Source organism: Aphelocoma coerulescens, chromosome 1, assembly GCF_041296385.1.
Source record: "Aphelocoma coerulescens isolate FSJ_1873_10779 chromosome 1, UR_Acoe_1.0, whole genome shotgun sequence".
In the NCBI taxonomy this organism is placed as follows: Eukaryota; Metazoa; Chordata; class Aves; order Passeriformes; family Corvidae; genus Aphelocoma; species Aphelocoma coerulescens.
Window position 1 is genome coordinate 98755764 of NC_091013.1, and position 23086 is coordinate 98778849.

General features: G+C 44.8%; 2 long non-coding RNA genes across 3 annotated transcripts; both read right to left on the minus strand.

Moving 5' to 3' along the window:
* Window positions 1–6983: 6983 nt before the first annotated feature.
* On the minus strand, window positions 6984–14672 carry LOC138112930 (uncharacterized). Of its 2 annotated transcripts, none has more exons than XR_011151918.1 (5): window positions 12733–14672; window positions 10924–11085; window positions 9140–9359; window positions 8676–8766; window positions 6984–7622 (listed from the first exon to the last, which is right to left on the minus strand). It is a non-coding gene; the product is annotated as an uncharacterized lncRNA (long non-coding RNA). The 2 variants fall into 2 exon arrangements; XR_011151917.1 differs by having other exon boundaries at window positions 12151–14672.
* Window positions 14673–17198: 2526 nt separating this feature from the next.
* On the minus strand, window positions 17199–19167 carry LOC138112926 (uncharacterized). The gene is made up of 2 exons (XR_011151916.1): window positions 19047–19167; window positions 17199–18488 (listed from the first exon to the last, which is right to left on the minus strand). It is a non-coding gene; the product is annotated as an uncharacterized lncRNA (long non-coding RNA).
* Window positions 19168–23086: the final 3919 nt, after the last annotated feature.

Sequence of the window (23086 nt, forward strand, 5' to 3'; positions counted from 1 at the left end):
TTGAGTAGACTAGGCATGGAAAAGGATGAAAACAAGGAAGAAAGATGGAAAACAGAGAAGGCAAAGTGTTAAACATGATGGAAAGTTGGTGGAGGGTCATTTCGGAGAGCAGACTTCAGAGAAAGACTCAGTTGCAACCTGTGTTGGAAGCAGGGAAGACGACAGGGAAGACAAAGGAGTGGCTTTATCAGACCTTCAGATGCTATAGGAACACATCTTATGGCTGGGAAAGGCACATCTTCAGACCCATAGAGCAGCCCTGGCTTTTGCAACAAAGAGTGTTCCAGAAGACCTGGACTACCGAGGAGTAACATCGACGAGTGGCGAGCAGAGTGTCACAGCTGAAAGGGGAAGGCTGAGTTGAGGATCAGACACCAGCTTTGAGTTCCTTTATTTAAACAAACAAATAAGAACCCAGCTTAAGCTACAATGTACTGGATTATTCTTATACAGGCATATGCAACAAAGCAGCCTAATGGGAGAGGAAGGAATACAAGGTCATTACTGCATACATCTCTCCCACTCCCCCAGTCAGCAAGGCAAGGACCTACTAGGAAAAATTGGGGTCCAGCTGTTCTTTCTCTCTTCCTAGTAAATGTTCTCACCTCCACTGTCCCAACCCACCACCTACCTTCTAAGAAAAACAAAGCTTCAGTGATTTGCTTGTAGCATTTAATTCTTACTTGAAGAGCTTATGTTACCAGGTTTAAGGAAAATAAAGGATGCTAAACAACTTGAACAGCCAACAACTGACAAATAGCAAATAATGAAAGCACTCAATTCAAACATAAATGAGGCCAGGGATTGCCTATTATTCTGTCTTTACACACTACCCAGAAAGCAGGCAGAGGGGGTGCATTCTTGGTCAATTCCTAGGCACTGTCATAATAAACGTGATTAATAAGCTATAATTTACCTGCACAAATAATTCAATGAACAAATACAAACAACAAACAAATTTGGGCAGCTGCGATCAGATCCTAAGCAGAATAGAGCACATTTACTAAATAAATTGGTATCAACTAGTCCTAGTAATTGCATTCCATCTCCCAGAATGGCTCCTGGATTACTTATGGAGCCCAAAAGCCTGCCAAGCATTCTACAGGCTGTGTCCATTCTGTGCCTAGGAGAGTGGATTCACTGCCTACACCCAAATCACTGAGCATTTGCATTTGCATTGACATTTTTATGGGGCTTTCTAGCTTTGCAAGTGTTTTCTAAGGAGTGAAGTTTACAATAGCTCTAGTCCTCTTTAATACTGCTGATTAAGTAACAGGATCAGACTAGATTTTGCATTCTTTTAGCCACAAAAATGACTTACTTGGGGCATTAAAATAACAGCCCCTAGAGAAACATGCACACAGGTTACAGATAAGCCCTCAGCACTGTGTTAGCTCTCCTTCTTATTTGCTCTCCCCATGTCTCTGCCGTCCTGACTTTTGAGCTGGAGTCACGGCTCAGCAGAGACCCCAGAAACCTGTTCTGACTTCAGCCAGGCCTGAGAGAAGCAAGCACCTCTCCTCCACAGAGAGCTCTGGTCAATTTTGTGACTCACAAGCAGAGCTCTCACTCTTTGAAAGAAATGCTGAACTAAGCTTTCCTGGGCCATGTGTCCTCCCTCCTCCCTGCCTCAGCCAGGCAGCAGTGCCAAGCGTGGTGGGTAAGTGCAGGTTCCACGACAAGATAAGATAAATGGAGAAACATATGCTGCAAGAGATGTTTATTGAGTGAGATGCTAAATGAATAACCCAATCAATGCTGTAATATTTAATTCAATACAAACTTCAGATTGAGAGTGTTCCCCATTTATTCCGCGCTGTCACTGAAATTGTTCATTAGAGCATTGCGCTATCATTAAGGAGAAGAGGTTTCCAGGAGGAAGGGGCTGGCTCTGGGCTGTGCAGAGGGTGCAGCCTTCTCAAGGTGGTGAGTGACAGAGTTTTACTACCTTCCTTCTGTGCTGGGGACTTTGGGGAAGGCAGGAGACACTGTCCTTTTCTGAAATGTTCCCACCCTCTGTAATTACTTGTGCCAGCGTAACACTTTCTCCACATGTCCAGAAGCCTTTTGCAGCTGTGTCTCTGCCCTCAACCATTTGGACATGCCAAACGTGAGTTTAAACCACTCTAGTGTTTCTGTCTTCTGGGCTCCCAGTTCTCTGCTGGGACACTGCCACTGCTCACATTGTCAGCACGGGGCTGTAGTCAGGGATGGAGGGGGAAGAGAGGACCTGTGACTGTGTCCTGGGAACTCAAGCAGTGCCAGCTATGTGGCAAAAGGACCAAGGGGAGGCAGAAAAACTCACTGTGGGTCAAGTCCGGGACTGTCAACCTGCCCTTGCCATGTGTCAATGCTCACATCTCCTCGGCACTGTGAGGTCAGTTGCAGTGTGCCAGCACACCCTGCTTGCACTTGGACCAGCTTTTGGGCAGCCCTGCCTGCTGGCAAGCCATCCTGCCTCACCACCAGGATAAAGTGCTCACCCTCTAACACATGTGCATTGGGATGGCATGGCAGAGGTTGCCAGCTGGCTGGACAGCCCTTGCTTGTGACAGGCGGCACATTGTCTCTGAATCATCCTGGCCATCCTTATTCAGTACACCTGGCACCCTGTCCCCCACATTTAGAACTGCCACTCTCCTCAATCTCAGACCATCTGGTACAGCTCTAACTTTTCCTGTATTTGATTGGATTTCCTGACTATAATACTTGACTGAGAGGTGCCCACAAGTCCTTCCCTATGCCGTGGTGCTTCTGACGGCTGTTGTTCCCTCTGGCCTCTGTCACCTTCCAGGTTGTACCAAGATCCAGGACGATGTCTAAAGCATGGCATGGCATCACTGAAGCCCCATTCTCTGAACTAGTCTGTCCTCTTTTCCTAAGGGTTTATATGAAAGGAACCCAAGGTAGTTCAGTATTGATTTCCACATGGGTGTTAGAGTAATGCATTCGTTCCAGCAGGTCGAATACCTTCAGTGGGTGTTCTTCAAAGCCAGCTTCACTCTTGAAAGTGATCCCAATTAGCTTATTTATTCCCTTCTCAAAGTCCTTTCCTCTTTCTTCCGCCTCTCTCTTTGCTCTCTCAGGCAAGTCCTTAATTATCCCCCCCAAGTGTTGCTCAGGTGAAGCAGCTGAAAGCTGTGCTTAACTTGTCCTCTGATTAGCTGCAGAAGAACTAATGAAATACGGACAGGTTTAGTGAGCCTGGATGCATGTGTGTTTGCATGCTCATTTAATTCTTTTAGTTCCCCCCTCAAAAGGGAAACCCAGTCCTGCTGGTGCTTGTGAACTCCTCCACTGCTTTTGGGGAGCTGGCATGGGCACAGTGTAGGTTTCTGTCATGCCTCAAGTGCTCTGAAAGTTTCTGTTTCAAGGTAGTTTACAAGGATATCTTTGGAAAGGAGACCACAAAACCTCCATATTATTTGTGGATCATCTAGAAGCCAAAGCATATGTAAATGCAGAGATAAGGAATGTATGAAAATAAACAAAAACTAACCCCTCTCCCCTTTTTGATTTAATATATCCATGCATTCATCCATTCTAACTCTACCTCCTCTTCTCACTTTCCTTATTTCTATGGCTGCAAGAATTCATGCTTCATCTACCTTTCAAAGGCTGGTGAGTAACCAGAACTTTGTCGGCATCTTCATTTCAAACAGTAAAAAAACAAACAGCCCTCCCTCAGCCCCCCCTCTCCCAGTCTGTTCCTGCCAGAAACATAGCAACCAGCACGTACAGCTTTCTGCAGGCAGCCTAGTTTGCATTTAATTAGTTCTGTGATATCCTAAACTTCTTTCAACCTCCGCCCCCAGAACATCACTGTAGAAATCCTCACTCTGGGAATGGCATGATGGAGCTGTCAAAAGCCCAGCATCTGTGCCAGAAAGTGTTTAGAGTGCTTGGATTCCTGAATCAGGACATGCTTGCCTGGAATATAATCTGTGACCAGGAAAACAAAGAAATGTAAGGGTCTACAGAGGAGCAAAAATAGGAAATGTAAACTCCATTTTATAAACTGGGAAATATGAGGCAGAGATGTGAAGCTACTTGCTCTCAGAACATCTGTCTGGCCTATCAATAACGATGACAGGACAGGTGCCTGCCCTCCCCTGATGGGAGAACACAGGGGTTTTCCGAGGTGAGGAGGAACCTGGTGGAACAAGTAGCTCTAATTCCTAGCATCTTCTTTTTCCAGCCATGCATCCCCAAACCAGTTGTGAGTAGGTCCATTGCAACAGGGCTTACATTCTCATGGACTGTCCATCCGAGGGCCCTGAACAGACAAGGCAGAGTCACTGAACACTGGAGGGAAGGGGCTTGTATGGACCAGGATGGAAATGCCTCCAGGCACCTCACACTTGGTCAGGTAAGAGTGTTCAGGATCAATAAACCCCCCTGCTGCACCTTGCAGAAAACACCACCAACACCTCCATGCAATTCCTGTTAGCTCTGCCGACTCCATCCCAGACGTGGGCCCTGCCTCCAAGTCCTCTGCTTGGACACTGCACCAGCAGTTACTGAAAATGGCAATGCAATCAGCGTGTGCCTGAATCAAGTTGCCTGCTGGTGATCCTTGTCCTTTCCTCTTCAGTCCCGAAGTTCCACCCACAGATCAATCATTCCCACTCCTCCCTCCTCCAAGGCACCAGGGGTTTCCCAATACAGTGCCAACCGTAGTGACATCCCGAGGTGGTCAATGAGATAGTCACTGTTTCTCCCCTGAGCAAAGCCTCCCTTTTCTGTCCCTTTATCCCTAACCCAGAAGTGGCAGCCACAGGAAAGCTCCTCATAGTTTCCTGCATTTCTGCTAGCCAAAGCAGACCCAAAAACTGGAAAGCAAGCAGAGCTAAAGCAGGCATTGATATTTTTAATCAGTCTGTCAGCCCACTAACCCTCTTTGATGCTTCGACCAGGCTTGCAGTTGGCAAGAGTGCTGCTGACAGTGGTACCAGCACATTGAGGCAGGTCCTTTATCTCTGTGTGACCAGAGCAATGCAGCTTCTTGCTCTGGCCATTTGCAGCCTCTCAGCAGAGGAGGCAGCTGCATTCCCTGCCAGGACTCTGTGAATTAAAGCACAGGGAGCATTCACCTCGTTCAACAGTTCCTCCCTCCCACCCCCTGCCACTCTGCTGCTGTTAAACTCACTGCAGCTTCAGCTTCTTTATCATCTCATTTGCTTTCTGATCTGACGCCAGCCTGCCATGCAGCTGATCAAAGGTAGAAACCAGAGTGCAGCCAGGCTGAGCAGCCCCCAAATTCACACAAACATGTCACTTCCCATCTCTGCATGTTAGACAACTTCACTTCTTTCTGTAACTGCCTCTTTTAATCTCTCCCTCCACGCATAACACACCCCTTTGCTTTCTCTTCATCCACTACATTAATTTCCTGTGCCCACATGCTGTCACCATTTCCCTTTTCTTTTTTGATCTTTCCCATCACTTTTCCCCCTTGCTTCCAAAGTCCCTCTGTCTCCCTAACAGTTCTCATTTCTTCACCCTCTCTCTTCCTACTCTTCCCATCATTTTCACATTTTTTCACTTGATTATTTCAGTTTCTGCCTCTTCCTCTTCCTCACTCTTTTTGGAGGATCTACGTTATTTCACAGGAGCTAAGTCACTTTTTGCAGTGTGGAAATAAGGTCCCAGAAGGGATATTCATCCCTTCAAAGCTGCAGATAGACTATTATTAGTATCAACATTATCTTTATATATGCTTCTTGAATCAGTAAATGACCTCTCCCATGAAGTCTTTCATGGATCAGAAGCCTCTCAGCACTTGAGATCCTGTGTGGGGAAGAAAGAAATTCAGTAGTCTGTTTCTGCAAGAAATCAAGGAAGAAAGGGAAGAAAGAGAGGGGGCACAAAAGAGAGGAGTCAAAGAGAAAAGAAAAAATGGAAAAAGAGAAAAGAAAAAATGGAAAAAGAGAAAAGAAAAAATGGAAAAAAAGAAAAGAAAAAATGGAAAAAGGGAAAAGAAAAAATGGAAAAAGAGAAAAGAAAGGTATTTCGGTCTTTGGGGGAGGGTGTGGATGATAGGCAGTAAATACAAGGATTTTGAATAGAAAACTTTTTGTACAACCTTGCTGAATTCCATTTTAACATAATCCCCAACTCTTGCACCTCACGCTAAATGAGCAATCTTTGGAATGTCTCTGGTAATTCTCCCAGTCACCTGCACAGGACTACAAACTGTCTTAATTTTGGATTTTTGATTACTTTTCAATATTTCAGTCTGCAATCAACTAACACTCCAAATGAGGAAGAAGACCAGTTCAGATCTGTTTAGGTTAAGAAATGAGTGATGATTCTGATCCCTTATGGCAAGCCCAGGCTCTTGTCTGTGATGGTAGAAAGACCATTTACAACAGAGGAAGGCATAGGAATTGCACTTGAGACAGGTGAGATAATTTTGCCTCCACTCCTCTACCCATCAGGCTTCAGCCAAAGCTTCAAAAGTTGGAAGTGAAGTTCCAAAGCTCAAACTGCAAAATTTGTATTGAGATATGAACATCTCTGAGGTCTTCAAGCAGGCATTTTGGTCTACACCCAGCTTGATTAAAGTATTCCTGGATTCAATTAACTGAAATATAATGGGATTATTTCATACCATGCAATCTGATTTTTTCTTTTTTTTTTGGTTACAGTAAAGTGAGCAAGTGGTGATTACAGGGCTTAATACAGCAGGCCTTGCTGTTTCACTGAAATAAAAAAGTGACATGAAATTAGGTCAATTTAGCCAGAATTTCTTGGGGGAAGCAAGGAGTAGGGGAAAATATCTCTGGTTTTCCTTCATGAGATTATTTTTCATTAGATAATTCTTGAAAATGTATTCTCTGGCACATTATACATGAAGAAGAAACAGTTTAAATGAAAGACACTTCATTTTCATCAAAATAAAATACATATTGAATCAAGTGTTAAATACACACACAAAATAATTTCCCCAGAATATTCTTTAATAGAAAACATTTTTCAAAAATTAAGGTTTTAATTTCAGTTCTGTGTCAAGCCCATATTTCAAAAAACTGAATCCTGAGAGTGGATAGTCACAGGTTTTATTTCACTGAATAGTGCCTCTGGGAACAATGGTCAGCATAAGGCCAGGCACAGGGCTGGCAGCAGCCCCTCACCTGCAAGACGCAACTGTACCCAAGCTGGGACTGACTTCCAGCACACTGATGGGCCATGGACCATTTTGAAATTCCACCATCCATTTCACTTCCCCACCCTGCTGAAACGAAGGGGCCAGCAAGGAAACTTCCACTTCACTCCATAACTTCAGACCAGTCCTTGGTGAAGTGCCCATCCAAGGGCCTTGCTCACCATGGCAGTCCCAGCCCTGAGCAACCAACCAAGTGCGCAGACATCAAGTTCTCTTGCTTAAATCCGTTAAGCAGATTTTATTTACAATATCTTTCTACGTCAGCAGCTCAGATTGTTCATTTTTGTAACCATACACCACCCCTTACACATCTGCAGATGCTCCCACATGAATATGCTCTAAAACTTATCCTTGTCCGTCATATTGGAGTACTTTAGCACATGGTGCTTTTTTTGAACCTCGTGATGTTTCCAGCTGAAGGTGTCTCTTGTTCCACAGGACACTTAAAAAACACCTAAAAGAAAAGAATTCACAATCTGTGGTCCCTAAATCCCCAGTTCTCAGCTTAATAATACATTTTCAGCTGTGCAGTTACAACATTCATAACTAGTGCTGAGAAAATAATTTGCAGCCAGTAATTTGCTGAAAGAATTTAGTCCCTTTCTCTGCTCGCAGATGGTCCCTGAGCAAAATCAAAATTTCCTCGAATGTACTCATTATTTGAAAATACTCAACACATTTTTGGCAGGGCTTTTTTTTTTTTTTCCCCTTTAAAAAACCACCCTTGCAGATTGATCACAAAAGCATTGCTTGTGTATTCCATAGTTAGTATTCTAGCCATGAGCTGCTGGTTTGTTGTGATTAATCATAGGTTCATACTATGGTTTCCATTCCCCCACTGGAGGGAAAACAAAACCCCCGTAATTCTTACAGTCAGGTGTAGGCCTTGAAAAAACCCCAGGGGCTTTGATTTCCCTTGTGAAAAAGAAGCAGAGAAATTGCACTAGGGAATTTTAACCCCTTCAATCTCTGGTTCTCACAGGGTTTCTTGTATCTTTCATAAGGCCTACCGTTCCCACTTCATGTGGCTCCGTAGAAAGTCTCACAATGGTACAGCAGGACCACATATTTGGAACTGTGCATCCTAATGGCACAACACACACCCCATCCTGCTCCCCAGTCCCCTGAAGTGAATCCAGCTTATCCCAGCGAGAAAACCCATGGTGAGGTTGCAGGATGCTGTACTGGAAGCGCCTGAGATAGGGGACAAACTGGGAAGTGCCAAGCGATGGGCATGGACAGAGGAGTCTTCTCCAGACCTGTGAGGCCTGGCAGGTCTGTTTTTTTAAAGAATCACTGCAGAGAACAAACAGATAAGGCTTCAAAAATTGATTGATAGGCAGGGTCCATCATTTAAACTCCATTAGCTCATTGCATGCCAAGGAACTACATGCAAGGGAGGAATTTAGCATTGCGTTGAACTGTTCATACCAACACTTAGGAAAGAGAAATGCTTGCAAGCTTGTGAAAGCTCAGTAGGCCAATCAAATTCTTATGTTCTGCTCACCTGCCACTGCCAGCTTTGGGCTGTCCTGCTCTGCTCCTCTAGTTGGACACTGGAACTCATCCAGGACTGGGTGCAGACTGATGTCCTGGAGCTGAAAAGATGGGGGCACAACACAGTAAAAATCCCTGAGCCATCCCTCCCATCCATCAATTGTGCTCTTTCTGTGCAAATATGTGCTGCTAATGCAAGCACAGACAGAATTGTGCCACTCTTTGCAGCTGCCACAGGGAAGAATCACATTTACATTACTAAATGCATCTTTCCAGCAAAACACAGAGCGAAGTCAGAAGACAGCCTTTGATAAGGAAGAAAGAGACTTTAAAACAAATAACCCACATTCACTAACATGTATTCAAATATAGACAAGAGGAACAGTGGTAAAAAAACCCCCAACCAAACCCCCTGACATTTCTGCTTCAAGCAGCCCTTATCACAGAGCGTGCGGGTTTTATTTTGGCTGTTACCTTTCCTTTTGATGGCGTCTTCTGAACTTCTCTGCAGTGTGGGGGATCCTGTCTTTTGCAGGTGTATTCTGTGTTAGCCTGCCCCAAGCAATGACCAGCCATACAGGTATAAAGGCTTTTCTCCTCCTGAGAGATATTCTGTGTCCAAAGTGGAGCTCTGGGAGGAGGTCTGGGTTTTGACTTGTATCAGGAAGACGGGACAGAGATACCTCTTCTGCTGCTGCAATATATAGAACCAGGACAATTATAAATGTTGTGAGAAAAAAAAAAAAAAGAAAGTTTTTTCAAGGGGATGACAATTGCATTCAAATAAGTTCAGTATATGGGAGTTTCTGAACATTAATCACATGTATAAAAACACCACACAAAACCTTTGGGACATATAAGGTGCACTAAGATAACCTGGCTAGATAATTGATAAACGTAGCCCTTACATTTTCAATATGGCACTAGATTTATTTAATTTTTTGAATTGTGTGACAGGATGGTAGGAAGCGAGGAGTTTCCATAAATGGAAATGGGCAGCTGCAGCTAGCCTCAAACAGAAGAGAAAGGATTTAATGACACTTATACCAAAAAAATATCAGAAGCAAAGTAGCTGTTGAAGATGGCATTAGCACATTTCAGAATTAGCCCTTTGTTAGGGTAGGTGAGGAGAGTCATGTCATTCAGAGCTGCTGTTTCTGAAGCTGTATTCTGGAAAATACTAGAGCAGAGAGTTATTTTCAACTGATATTCCAATACTTGTTTCTAGCTTTTTTTTTGGTGGCAGAAAATGTATTTTAAAAAATGGAACTGAAACAAAGAACAATTCAGAGACAGGAGGTCAATTCTGTGGCAACTTCCAAGGCAATGGAGACATAAAAAATAAAACACTGCAGCTTTTATGAAAGGTAGGTTTTTCATGGCTAGCACATTTTCTGTCTATTGTAAAGTTAAACAATAAGGAATTTCCTCCATCCTAAAGCAGAGGCTGAGCCATTTAAGCCTTGCCATGTTTGAAATACAAGGCAGAAACCTCAGTCCAAACTTAGCAGTTCACACCACCCAGGACACCATTCACCACAAATCTCTCTGCTCCAAGCATCAGAGTGTCTCAAGTTCAGATCCAGGTGTGAATTGTGTTTGTGTGGCCAGGTTTGGGTAGCGGAGCAGGGTCTACAGGGATGGCTTCTGTGAGAAGCTGCCAGAAGCTTCCCCCATGTCCAGCAGAGCCAATGCCAGCTGGCTCCAGGATGGACCTGCCGCTGGTCAAGGCTGAGCCCATCAGAGATGCTGGTAATGCCTTTGCAACATACTTAAGGAGGAAAAAAAAAAGGTTTTGTGCAGCTGTAATTTCACTCAGAGGAGACCAGAGTGAGAATATGGGAGAGAATCATCCCTGCAGACACCAAGGTCAGTGCAGAAGGAGAGGAGGAGGTGCTCCAAGTGCTGGAGCTGAGATTCCCCTGCATCCTGTTGTGCAGACCATGGTGAAGCAGCCGTGCCCCCGCAGCCCATGGAGGTCAGTGGAAGTGCAGAGATCCACCTGCAGCCTGTGGAGGAGCTCCATGCTGGAGCAGGTGGATGCCTGAGATGAGGCAGTGACCCTGTGAGATGCCCACGCTGGAGCAGGCCCCTGGCAGCGACCTGCAGAGAGGAGCCCACACTGGAGCATATTTGCTGGTAGGACTTGTGACCCTGTGGGGGACCCACACTGGAGCAGGCTGTTCCTTTCATCCCATGGAAAAGTGACCCATGTTGAAGCAGTTCATGAAAAACTGTTTCCTGTGGGGTGAACTCACATTGAAGAAGGTCATGGAGGTATCTCCTGTGAGATCCCAAGACCCCATGCTGGAGCAGGGGAAGGACTCCTCTCCCTGGGCAGCGGCAGAAACAGCATGTGGTGAACCGTCTATAACCCCATTCCCTGTCTTCCTGTGCCACTGAGGGGCAGGAGATGGAGCCTGGGAAGGATGGAGGGATGAAGGGAAAGGTGATTTTAATGGATTATTTTACTTCTCATTATCCTGCTCTGATTTTGTTAGCAATAAATTTAATTAATATCCTCAACTTCAGTGGTGTGTAGTTAGTGAGTGATCTCTCCTTTTCGTTATCTCAGCTCAAGAACCTTCAGTATATTTTTTTTTCCCCTGTTCTTTCCAGTTGTGCAAGAGAGTAGTGGAGTAGCTTTCGTGGGTGCCTGGCATCCAGCCAGGGTCAATCCACTACAAGATGCAAATTCCCTAACTTGTTAAAAAGTCTCACCAGCTAGGGAGTCAGAAGAGGACAAATGTTACAGTCTGTGGTTAGACACCTCTTGCATCAAGACATTAAAAAAAGCAACAAAATCTTTCCTGTTATTTAAGCTCAAGGTTTATGCCAGACAATACATGATACTCTAACCAAGGGGAGAAGGATATAGTGAGCTCAGGCTTTATTAAGGTCTGGCTGTACATGATTTACTTTTCATTAGGTTTAGTTAGCAGATAAACACTAATTCAGGCAAGACTTCTAACCTTGCTTAATACTTTAGTCTTAAAACAGAATAATATCTCCAGCATCATTAAAAACAAACATTTAGATGGGAACAAATTAACTCATATCAATTCAGCCAGCTGCAAAGACCTCCTTTCTATTACTGCTATTTCAGAGAATTTATGTTAGCCATTCTCAAACCACCTCTTAAAGATATATGACTTTTGCATTAAGCCTGTAAGGCCATAAAATTCAGGCCTTTCCACCTAAGTAAGCAAGTGACTCCCTGAGGCCCCCGTGATTTCCTGGAGAACGCCCTGTAAGTGGGGAACCATCTAGTCCATCTCTCTGCCACAGGGTGAGCAGTGGTCCAACAAGCAGCTGCCGTAGCTTCGTAAGTCATCTAAAACTGCAAAAAGCCATCTATCCTAAAATACTGATTTAGGAGTCCAGGTCTTTATCCAATAGCTTCCAGAGAAGGGAATGTATCCCTGGAAATACATCAGGGATAAAATAAAAAATGTGGAAAAGGAATGCAGTCTCTGCTTTGACACCTGTTTTGTTCATGGGTGATCAAGTCCTTTCTGATCTTTTATCCACCGTCCTGAGTCTTGAAAGCAAGCACCTCCAGCTCCAGGCAATACAAAGAAAGCTGCAGAAAGCAACGGCAAAACACTCACTGCCTGTGACTTGCTTCTGTGCTAAAAGCTGGAGCAACCTCTCCTTTGCTTTTCCACTTACATTTTCTCTGATTCTTTCTGACTAAACAAGAACAAGCTGTATTTATTCTTAGAAAAGTTGCTGGGTCACCATAAGCCCAAATTTAAGTTCTGGTGGAAAAGGCTTTTCTGCAGACGGCATCTGAAAACTGCCCGCTCTCAGATCCCACTTCCTATCCCAAAGCACTTTGAGGAAGTTTGGATACACATCTGAACTTTTCAGCTTGATGTACTATCTCCCTGTGACTCATAGAAATGTTTCTATGAATATTTAATTCTTTTAAGTTCCAAAAGGAAAAAAAGGCTCAAAAGGGAAAGAAAAAGACTCAAACAAATACCATAGCTGCCAACATCTTGTGACAGAAAGTCAATAGCTTTTAAATCTGCATAAAATTACATACATTTCCATTAAATTACCTGCATTTGCATATAGTGATGCTACAAGGGAGTTGCAGCTCCTCCTCAAGACTCCCAAAATTCTGTCTTCTCCCACCATCCCAACAAAACATAAATTCAGTCATCCTTGACCTCTGAAAGCACTGGGAAAATACAGGAGGGAATTGCTGTGGCAACCCCATAGCCCACTGGAAATTCATGTCTGACCAGGGACATGGGCCAGCAGCTTCAGGAAGTCTCCTGAGACATCTCTTCCCTTCCCTTTCCCCATCTCTTTCTCTCCTCCTTGGCAGTGCCAGGCGGAGACTGGGGAGAACAATTTCTAGCAGGTGGAATAAAGTCTGTCCTCCTCCTTATTGCCTGTGTTCCTCACCACGTGCAATTGAGGGGACAGTGCCCACAGCATGCCCAGCCAGGTGCTCTCTCCAGTCCTTGAGGGGATCAGGGATCCCTCTCAGCCTCTCATGAGCTGGGGCAAGGCCACCCACTGACATCCTGTGCAACACTATGGGTTGGGAAAGGAGGAAAATAGGGTCTGGTGGTAAAAATTACTACCCTAGGGGTTTCTGGAGTGCATGGAGGGAGAAAAGCAAGAGATGGCCCAGAGATGGAGAGTGACTGCAAACTGGAGCCTGGAGCATGTTTGAAAAGGCACAGGCAATAATGGATTTTATCCACAGGCAGAAGTGGTGTCCCTAGAGAACCACAAAGAAAGGGGAACCCAGCTACAAACCATGTGACTGAATGCCATCACAAAATATTTAGGCAGAGCATCTCCCAGCTGCTGTGATGGCTGCAATACCTTCCTGGCCTCCCAGCCCTGTGTTGCTCTTCCCAGTTGTGTCAGCACAGCCACATTTGTGGGGCAAACCCAGGAACCTCAATTCACATTGTAGCCCCCACTCTGGGGAAGCCAGGAAGATGGGGGGCACAATATATGGGGGGAAAATGTATGTGAGCCACCTACCAGCAATTTTAGAGACATTGGAAATTGTAATCCTGGAGATGAGTCTGGGGTTAGACAAGATACGTTGTTTTTCACTACCGAACAAAACCCAAGAATACATTTGATGAACAATTCCTTCCCGCAGCAGACTCTCATTTTGATTCTAGCAGATAGATATATTCTGGAGATCACGCTGCTGCCTGGAGTGATAGCTGGGGGATCACGGAGGAACCTATCCCCAGAACCAGAGTATCCTTGCAGCTTCTTCCATGGTCTTCCCTCATGTTAGGGAAAGAGCAGGATGCGAACAGTTTTGGTTTTTTCCTGCCTTCTTATTGCAGCCCCTCAGCCCAGCAGCCAAAGGTAGTTTGATGTACTTAGGTTTTCCCTGGTGACATTTGCCCACCAAAAACTCAACCTGAACTCACTAGCCTGCTTTCTCAGAGGCTACAAAACAGGTTAGTAATGAGTTAGATCAAAATGGGGAGTGCTTTGTGTCCCACCCCCAGGCCCTGGCCTCCCTGTATGTAACTGCTTTTGAAATATATTTGGTAACACACTGAATGTATTTAAAGGGATTGTGGAACTGGCCAATTTTCATGCTAATTAAAGTGCAGGAGATGGAAGTGAGCTGTTTGAAATACATTACAGCACCGAGGAAAACATATTGTGCGCTATCTCATATTTTTCAAGAGCCCATATTCAAATCCACTTTCAATCTGTGTGCACTGTGCTGCTGCTGCTGTTGCTGCTGCTGCTGCCTGCGTTACCAATCCACAGGCAGCATCTGTCCTGCCCCTGTGCTGGCCCAGCCCTAGGCACGGGATGGACCTGGATGCGGAGCCTGTCCCTGGGGACAGGGAGAACTAGGTCAGTGGCTTGGAAAAGAGCTGGAGCACTAGTCTCTCACATGAGGGGAGGCGGGGAAGGGAGAAGATTACTAATCTCCACAGACAGCATAGCCAAAGGGGACAATATTTAAATTTCCCAGAGCCGATGTTTACAGAGGAGAGAGCCCAGGGTGTTTCTCTTGCAAGGGCTGGGGCAAGCGTGAGGTTCAAGTAAATGTCTGGGGGAAGGGAAATCTCATGCAGAAAGGCATTTGCAGAGCATGTGAGCATCCTTTCTTCACTTCCCTGGATAGCTGGTTGGTTGGGTCACACCCCAGTGTCCCAAGTAGACAAGAGTTAGACCAGCACCTCTGAGCCAGGGGCATAGGTGTGGCTTTGACCGGGATTTCATCTCCTTAGGCTGCATGAGCTGCTTATCAAATACACGGCAATTTGCTTACCTGGCAGGTCTGTTAAGACCAATGGTTTTGTCCTACTTGCTCAGATAAGTTTAGAAATTCATTTCCTTAGGAGATTTTAGATGTTGCCCCTTCGTTTACACAAAGCTGCTTACTCTACAAAAAGAGACCCCTTCAGAGTGCATGTTCATGTGTATGAACCAGTTTCAGTGTCTGGCTTGGGAAAAATCTCCATGTAAATCGGTGGGAAATTCTTTGAGTACTTCCCAAGGCAATGGTGAATGTCCAAGGGTCCTCTGGGTTCACCTCTGCATGTAACTTTGCCTCCCTGCAGAGGGTGGCTGGCAGAGGGGATGATCTTCTACTTGCAAAGCCACATATCCCCAGGAAGACTGTAGAGAGAAGGACCTGTTTCTATGAAGATCCACCATAGCTATAGGACTCTTTTCCATGCATAATTGCTTGGATGTAGGCATTATTTGGCTATTTTCCTTGTTTTCACCTCCTTTCCCTCTCTCACTGACCTTTGGATACAGGGTCCACAAGCATATTTGTCCCCAGGGCTGGGAGCTACCCTACCAAGCTGTACTGTCAAGTGCTGAGCTGTGTTTCTTCACCCTCAGGAGGAAATCTGCTTCTTTAAATATTTGTCTGACTCCCTGACAGCTCTTTGACAGAACATTTTGACTGTAAACTTCCCTGTTTACAGTAGCATTTAGTGGCAGAAGACATCTCTATCAGGGCACCCTCCCCTTTGTAAGCAAAGCCCTGTTCCTGGCTGGCAACAGATTTTCCTTCCCTGTTTCAGCTCATATCTGAGTTCTTTCCCCTCTGTTATCTTCTGTGAGGACTTCATTTCCCAAACCAGAATTTGGAAAGACAGCTGCCCTGGGGCTGCTGTGAAGATTGCAAAGGTTAGGTAGCAGCAGGTGAGCTGATAAAAAGGAGAGATTCTTCCCACACGGATTCCACCAAAGGACAGAGGTGGTGGAACAACGGCAAAAAGAGCAAATCCCTGTTCTAGTGAAATAAAGGCAAGTGTCTCTCTTAAATGTTAATTGAGAAGTTTTCCTTCTTTCCTTCAGAGTCTGGCAAGTAATGTGCGTGTGGGTGGAGGAAGACAGGAATTACCTAGCAAATCTGGGAACACCCTGAAAACCCAGGGATCACGTGGTTTTAGAAGTGGCAGCAGCTCTTAAGAGGCAGCTGAGGTAAGCCAAGAAGACACGTGGGAGTAGGGGAATTAGGCAGCCCTGTCTGAAGCTGTTTCAGCTTTCTGGTGTCAGGCCCAGATGAAGTCCTTGCCTTTGGAGAGAAGCCATCACCAGATAGAGCAAATTTCTGATTTAGCTCCATGAAGGCGAAGCAGTTGACTGGTCAGTGCACTAATGAATTTGAAAAGACATGCCTGAATCAAGTCAACCCTTAATGAAGAGCCTCCGAAAAAATACCTGGTTTCATAAACTTGTGGCAGACTAAGCGTTTTAATAGGGGTAATATCTAGATTGCCTGTGTGACACTAGAGACCACCGAGTACTTACACCCTGCTGCGTGGCAGTTTACAGCATGAGAGGTAAATAGGAGTGCTTGCAGGAATGAAGAGACTGATTGATAAATGATTCCCATTGAAGCATGGACCAGAATAACAGAGTAGGCAGGGCCTGTGCATCAGTTTCACTGTGAAGTCAACAGCACAGTGCTGCCAAGATTTCATCTGTGGTGTCTTCTCCAGGTAAAGGAGAGCTGGACCATTGCTGATGTTGGTGGTACTCATGTCATTTTGTCCTGCTCAAACAGAATGTTGAGGAGAACCATGCATGGTAAGCTGAGCAGTTTACAAGATCTTCCTCCTTCCAAGATGATGACAAAGTTAGTAGTCCCAGAGACTCAGTATCCTCAAGGTATCTATGCCCAGCTCTTCAGGCTCTTTACGATGCTCAGATTGGGATCACAAATACTTTTTCTGCCACAAAAATCTGCGTGTCTGGCAGAATCACAGATACTCATCTTCAGAGGAGTGCACTGTCACCCAGAGCAGGGAGGGACGATCCCCTACAGGTTTTCTGAAGCGCACTGCCATTGTTCAGAGTGCAAGTGGGCTGAGGAGCTTAACAGATGGCTGCAGTGAGACACGGACTCTCTACAGATGGTGAATTCGTTCCCTCTGAGATCAGTGGTGGGCTGGATGACAGCCCAATATGGTTGCAGACTCCAAAAGCCTGTATTACCCCCACACACCCTGTTATCATGACATTTTCCTCTTTGGAAAAGGCAAAGGGATTTAGAGAGACAGAAACAGACACATACATGAGTAGGGAGAAAACAGTGAAAATGGCAGATGGCATAGAAACAGGTATGTATCCCTCTGAGAGGCTGTCAGCATGGGAAGAGAGGGCAATGCAGTTACTGCTCACTGGCTTCCCTTGTGGACATCCCATCCATTCCAGGGGCATCCACAGGATGGGCACAGTGGTTTTCAAAACATAACTTTCATAAACACCAGATCCCAGTAAGCAAAATGACTGAGGATGACATCCCTGAGAAAATCTCCCAAGAAGCCCTAGTCCTAAAGGATTTTTTCTTTGAGGCCATGGTCATATTTTTAAGCACTGTCCAATCTCTGGATGGATTTTTTTGCAACCAGCTCTTAAAAGGCTGGAAGCCTTTTACAGACTTGATCAAACCAGTAGATCACACCTAACAGGAATTAGATGGAATTAGATGTCAAACGAATTCCTGCTGTGAGCAGCCTCAGATTTGAATGGATCCCCACCTTACACCTGCCATCCCATAACAGAACACCAAGTTTTACATCAAATAAGCAGTTTGTCAGGTTTTATCAAGGGAAATAGTTTGGTTTCTTAGCTATTTAAAAGCCAAACCAGGAAAGTATTTCAAACCAGAAATAGCATAAATTCTTTCATAGGTGTTTTTCTTTTTGTAATCAAGTCATGTTTTGAAGACAATCCTCCTCCTGCTGATATTTCAGCAATGCAACACTACAAGACATCACTAAGTCCAGGGTTTAGGAAGCCACATCTTCATTCATTTCAGGATGATCTTGGGCTGTTTAATGATTATGGTGGATAATACCAGGAGTCTTGGATGCAGTTCCAGGTTCCACAGCAAACATGTAGGTCAGAGAATTATCTCAGCAGTCAGCACCCGTTGACTCATAGAAAGCCTGACTCACAGTTATTGGTATCTACAAGAGTTCCTTTTATTTCTGTATTTCCCTATAAGTTTATGAGATGGTACCCACAGGAACTAATGCCATATTATCTCAGGAGCAAGCTTAAATTCAGCAGGCTGGTATTCAGCAAACCTCCCAAGCCGGGTGAAGGTCTGTATTAGAATGCATCTCCTGATAACTTCTCTTCCCAAAGCCCCAGGGCTTGTAGGCAGAACAGCACAGCCCTTGAAATTCACTTCCCTCCAGTTTTAACAGAGCATTTGCAAGGAAGTATCACAAGAGCAGCTATTCCAAAAGACACTGCTGCTAGTTCTAGTGGCAGAATAAATCTTGTGATTCAGCATCCAACACCTTCTCTGGAAGCTCTGAGGCAACCCTAGAAATACTCCCTTTCCAAGAGGAAAAAAAAATAAAAAGGAAAAAAAAAGCCAGAAGTCATTTGAAGCATGCAAGTAGATTTGTAGACATGAAAAAACAGAGAAGCTACGTCTCGCTGAACATAAACTTGCTTCTGCAAAGATCTTACTTTAAAATTGATGGAAAGGCCCCTTGTGTTACATTGTTCCCCCATATAAAGTAGTGTCAGAACACCTTGCAGGATCAAGCACAATATGAATGGCAAACCCTAAAGCTGTATATTGAATTATAGAAATATCACACAGGTACTATTGTTCCCAGGATGCTATATGGCAGTGCAAGTTGATCCCAGTGGCTTTGCCAAGAGGTTCTGGGGTTATTCCAGAGGTATCCCTTTTAGCTTGGTCTCTCAAGTCTGCTAAATACTTCTCAATACAAAAACCATGATGTTAAGGTGCTAAAACCACCCGCGGAAAGAGTGGGGCAGGGAAGCCTGCAGCAGAGAGAGAAGAGTTCTCCCTAGTCATGCTCCTTTACCCCTCCCCAGCTCTTTTGCTCCAGGGTATTTCCCAACACCTTCCAAGGTTCACCTCTAGAAACAGCCAAGCCCTGGAGCCATTGCAGCCAGGCATGCTGCAGTACAGCCACCAGCCCTTGCTCTTGTGGAGAATCCTCCTCCCAGAGGACTCCTTCATTTATTTCATTTGTCTCCTTTCCATCTCCCACCCTGTCCTCAGGGGAATACAACCCAGGCAGATAAGCTAATGAGACAATTAGCTCTCTGCTCCCTGATTGAAGGGCCCTTTATTTCCCTAACCAGCCAAGCCAATTCTCAACATCGTTGAGTGCTTGACTTTATTTCTGCAATGTGATTCATCTTCCCTCTTGCTCATATATAAACCTACCATAAAAGAGTGTTATTAGTGTTGCCAAGTTAAGCACTCGCTTGTTAGCAAACACTTAGGCCTAAGCCTGTTTGGGGAACCTTAATTCACCCTCTTCCTCCTCCCACTCCACATTTCACCTTGCATGCGAAGGCAAACCTTAAGGCCTTGGTAAAATACATGCCCTATCCTACAGTGGTGCACAGAAAGCCCATTCCACACTCAGCACACATATTGGGCAGTGATCTATGAGGAATGATGAGCTAAGAGATATTTTATTTTGTGAGATATTTTAGTTGTGAGTGGCTGCCTCACAACTTGACTTGCCACCCACCTGCTCTTACATGTCTGCAAAGGAGATTATTGCAATGCAGCAGGAAAAGCCTGGGTACAGCCACAATACAAGACTCATTGTGAAATGTAACCCAGCATGCCAAAATTACATCTTAAAAAGCACCTTCTGGAAGGTTTCACTGCAAACTCTGGCAGAAGGGGAAGATGGAGATCAGTGAAAAATTTACGACCTGCTCCCATTTCCCTACAGGCCAAAGATCCTACCTCCCAGGTGATCATACAGCAGCCCTTATATTTGGAGTCCACCTTCTTCTACTTTCAGGCCAGTATGGAAAGTAGATATCTGAGGCAGTTGTTCAGGAAGGACTGCTTTGTCTGCACTCTGGCTGGCAGTGCCTTGCTCCTCCTCTGACTCTGTGCCATGGAGGGAGAAGCAACCTTTCAGAGCCCAAGCTCCTCTGAGGTGAGAGACAAGGTAGTTGGCTTGCTTTTGTCTCTATATGTGGGGAAATGCAACAGTGAAGTTTAGGAGGTCTGCAGGATCTCTCAGTCTCCACACAAGGTCCCTGTTTTCCTCCCCTGCCCCTGCCACCCACTCCCACTGAGCCATACAATTGTGACCATTTCACACAATGCTATGGTGCAGCTGTCAGACTATTAGTCACTTATCAGCCTTTCCTTGGCAGCACCCTGTCCACCAGATTGGGAACAGGTTTTTTTTAGTTGTCCCCATTTCCATACCAAGTGGGAAAGAGATAAATGGCCGACTGCCTGTGCCTGAAGTGCCCCTGCTAACTGTTGGGACAATGTTCAGTGTTGGTGCCTGACCACATCCTTCAGCCCATGAGAGGCTTTCCAGTCCTGCAAAATGCATGCTCTATTCAACACTTCCTATTGCATTCTTGATAATTTGACCTGTAATATCTCTTACTGATTTCTTGATAGAATGTTCCCCCAATCCCAGTAAAAGCTTACAGTGTGGCCTCAAAGACACATCTGCCTAACACCACCCATGTCCTCTCCCCTTTTGCATGCAGCTGCTTCTAAGGAAGGTTGCAAGAGGAAGAGGAAGGATGGAAGCCAATGTTGAAGTTCTCACTAGATTCATCTTTTGCTTAGTCAAGTCTGAAAGGGAACCTGAATCCAGGATAACCTGAATACTATGAATTATTTTAGCCCCAGACTTATTTGTTGTTCCTGGTTCCTCTAGCCATTCCTGAAAACTCACAAACGTCCTATTGCATGACCAAGAAGAGGTCTCCTAAATACAAACACAGAACAAAATAACTGTCAGGTTTATGATGCATCACTCTATTCAGACATAGAAGCCTTTTTTGCCCAAAAATTTCTATTCAGGCAGAATGTGAAGGCTTTTGCATTTATCCCAGAATTTACAAGTGCAGGAACAGCTATAGAGCAGGCTGAGGTCTACAGTTCATGCCCTGACAGCCCATGGAAGGCTCAGTGCAAAATAAATTCACATTGTTTCCACTTGGGATCTCACAGACAAGTAGCTGGCAAGTTCATCTACACCACTGAACCTCTTTCCTTTAAATGTGTGTTCAAGCATATTAACTCTCTTCAGCATTGCAGGAGGCCAAGAGGTGCAGAAGGACTTCTGTTGCAAAGATTCTAAGAACTGCTAACTGGTAATCATGCAGTATTGTAAATATTTGATTTTAAAGACATAAAGGGGTGGAAAAAAGGTGTTGGATTCAAAGAATTGCAGTATATGTGCAGCTAGATTCAGTGGCCTCTGCCCAGTTGGGACTATAAGGATTAAAGAGCAAAAGTTTGGAGAAATATTTGAAGACCCTAGAGGAAAGCTTTGCTTTCCTCCACTGCTTGACAGATACAGCACAGCAAACAGAGAGTTAAGGCTTTTCCCCTGCTACACTGCAGCAAAAATGAGAGATTTAAATAGACTGAAAATGTAAATCCAACATTTACTCCATAGACATAGTGAAGCAGAGCGGAGGGGAGGGGAGTGAGGGAGGATAGATGATCATTGGATGTGTGAGAAGAGAGATGCATCACATAGTATATATTTTATATGTATTAATATTCATACCAGTTCTTTCTTTTCTCCCTCCAGGCTCTGTCTGCTGCTTCAGTTCATCCATCCGGCTTCAAGAGGGAGATGGATCTTTCAGCCGTTTCCTGCAACTCTAAGATAGAATCTAATCATCAAAATAGCATGTGGTTCCTTTCTCAGCAACATTGCAGGGAGATGTTGGGACATCTACAGTCAGAGTCATCCTAAGAGAGAAAGTGAAGTTTTGCCAGAGGGGTCATCTCATGCTCCCTGTGAAGATCAGAGGTGTGCTTGGGTGGTGACATTTTGGGAAAGACGGAGAGTGATCCTGTTCTCCCTGAGTCCAGAGGGAGCACCTGTGCTTTTAGAGATGCACGGAGTTTTAAATACTACTATCCCATATCTGAAGGTCTGGAACAACACATGGGACAGAATAACGCTGTGAGAGTCTTCTAATGTGGAATTGAGGAATAGAGATAACCATACCTTTGGAAAAATACTGTGCTCTGTGATAGTGGAGTGGTGGTAGTCAAGCCCAGTAAAAAGGCAGTATTTTCTTCTATTTATTTGGAAACAAAGAAAGCCTTGGTGTTGAGGAAGGAGGAAGTCAATTGTCCAGGGCCCTTGGCTGGGTCTAAAAAGACGTCAGCCTAGAGGCAACAGCATCAAGATCAAGAAGTAATATACAGGTTACAGTGCATGAGAAGAGAATTTCAATTTGCTGAAAAGAAGATGAGGCTGAAGTTTATGCTTAAAGGCTGCTGCAGTATTTTCATTCCAACACTACTGAAGATTGTCATGAAAAAAATCCATTTTCTGAACTGTGTTTGGAAGAGAGACAGTAGCAGTCCTGGAAGACTGATGTTTCCCTCAAGACTCAGGTGCTTCAAACTAAGAAAACTTGATGGCAGTGCTTAAAAAGCACTATGTGCCCCAAACAAGTGTCACAGCAGAGAAATAAATTGCTCTTAACCAAACCAAGGAAAGGTGAGACTTAACAGCCTTTTCTCTTGTCTTGCAAAGCTCTTCTACCTATCATGCTGGTATTCATGCCTAAGGACTCCCTTGGGAATTCTTGCTTTCTATTTGGGAATCAAAAAACCTGGACTTTGATGAGGTAAAAACTGCCGAATATTTTTCACGGAGAGCAGTTTAATCCAGAGGAAGACAGGTACTGTGTGAAGCCCAGCGTATACGTGTGTGGAGTCCAGCTCTGAGGAGCACTCCTTCTGGAAGCCAGCCCAATGTGGTGAGTGGAAGCAGACCCACACCATGGTCTGGAGTCTCTTCCAAGAACACCAGGGAACCAGGTTTAAAGGCACGACAAGAGCTGTACCTGTGTTTCTCCAGCTGAGTACAAAAGGTTTGGACATGTAGCATGTATTTGCACTTTTGTAAAATGCAGTGAAGGGAAAGC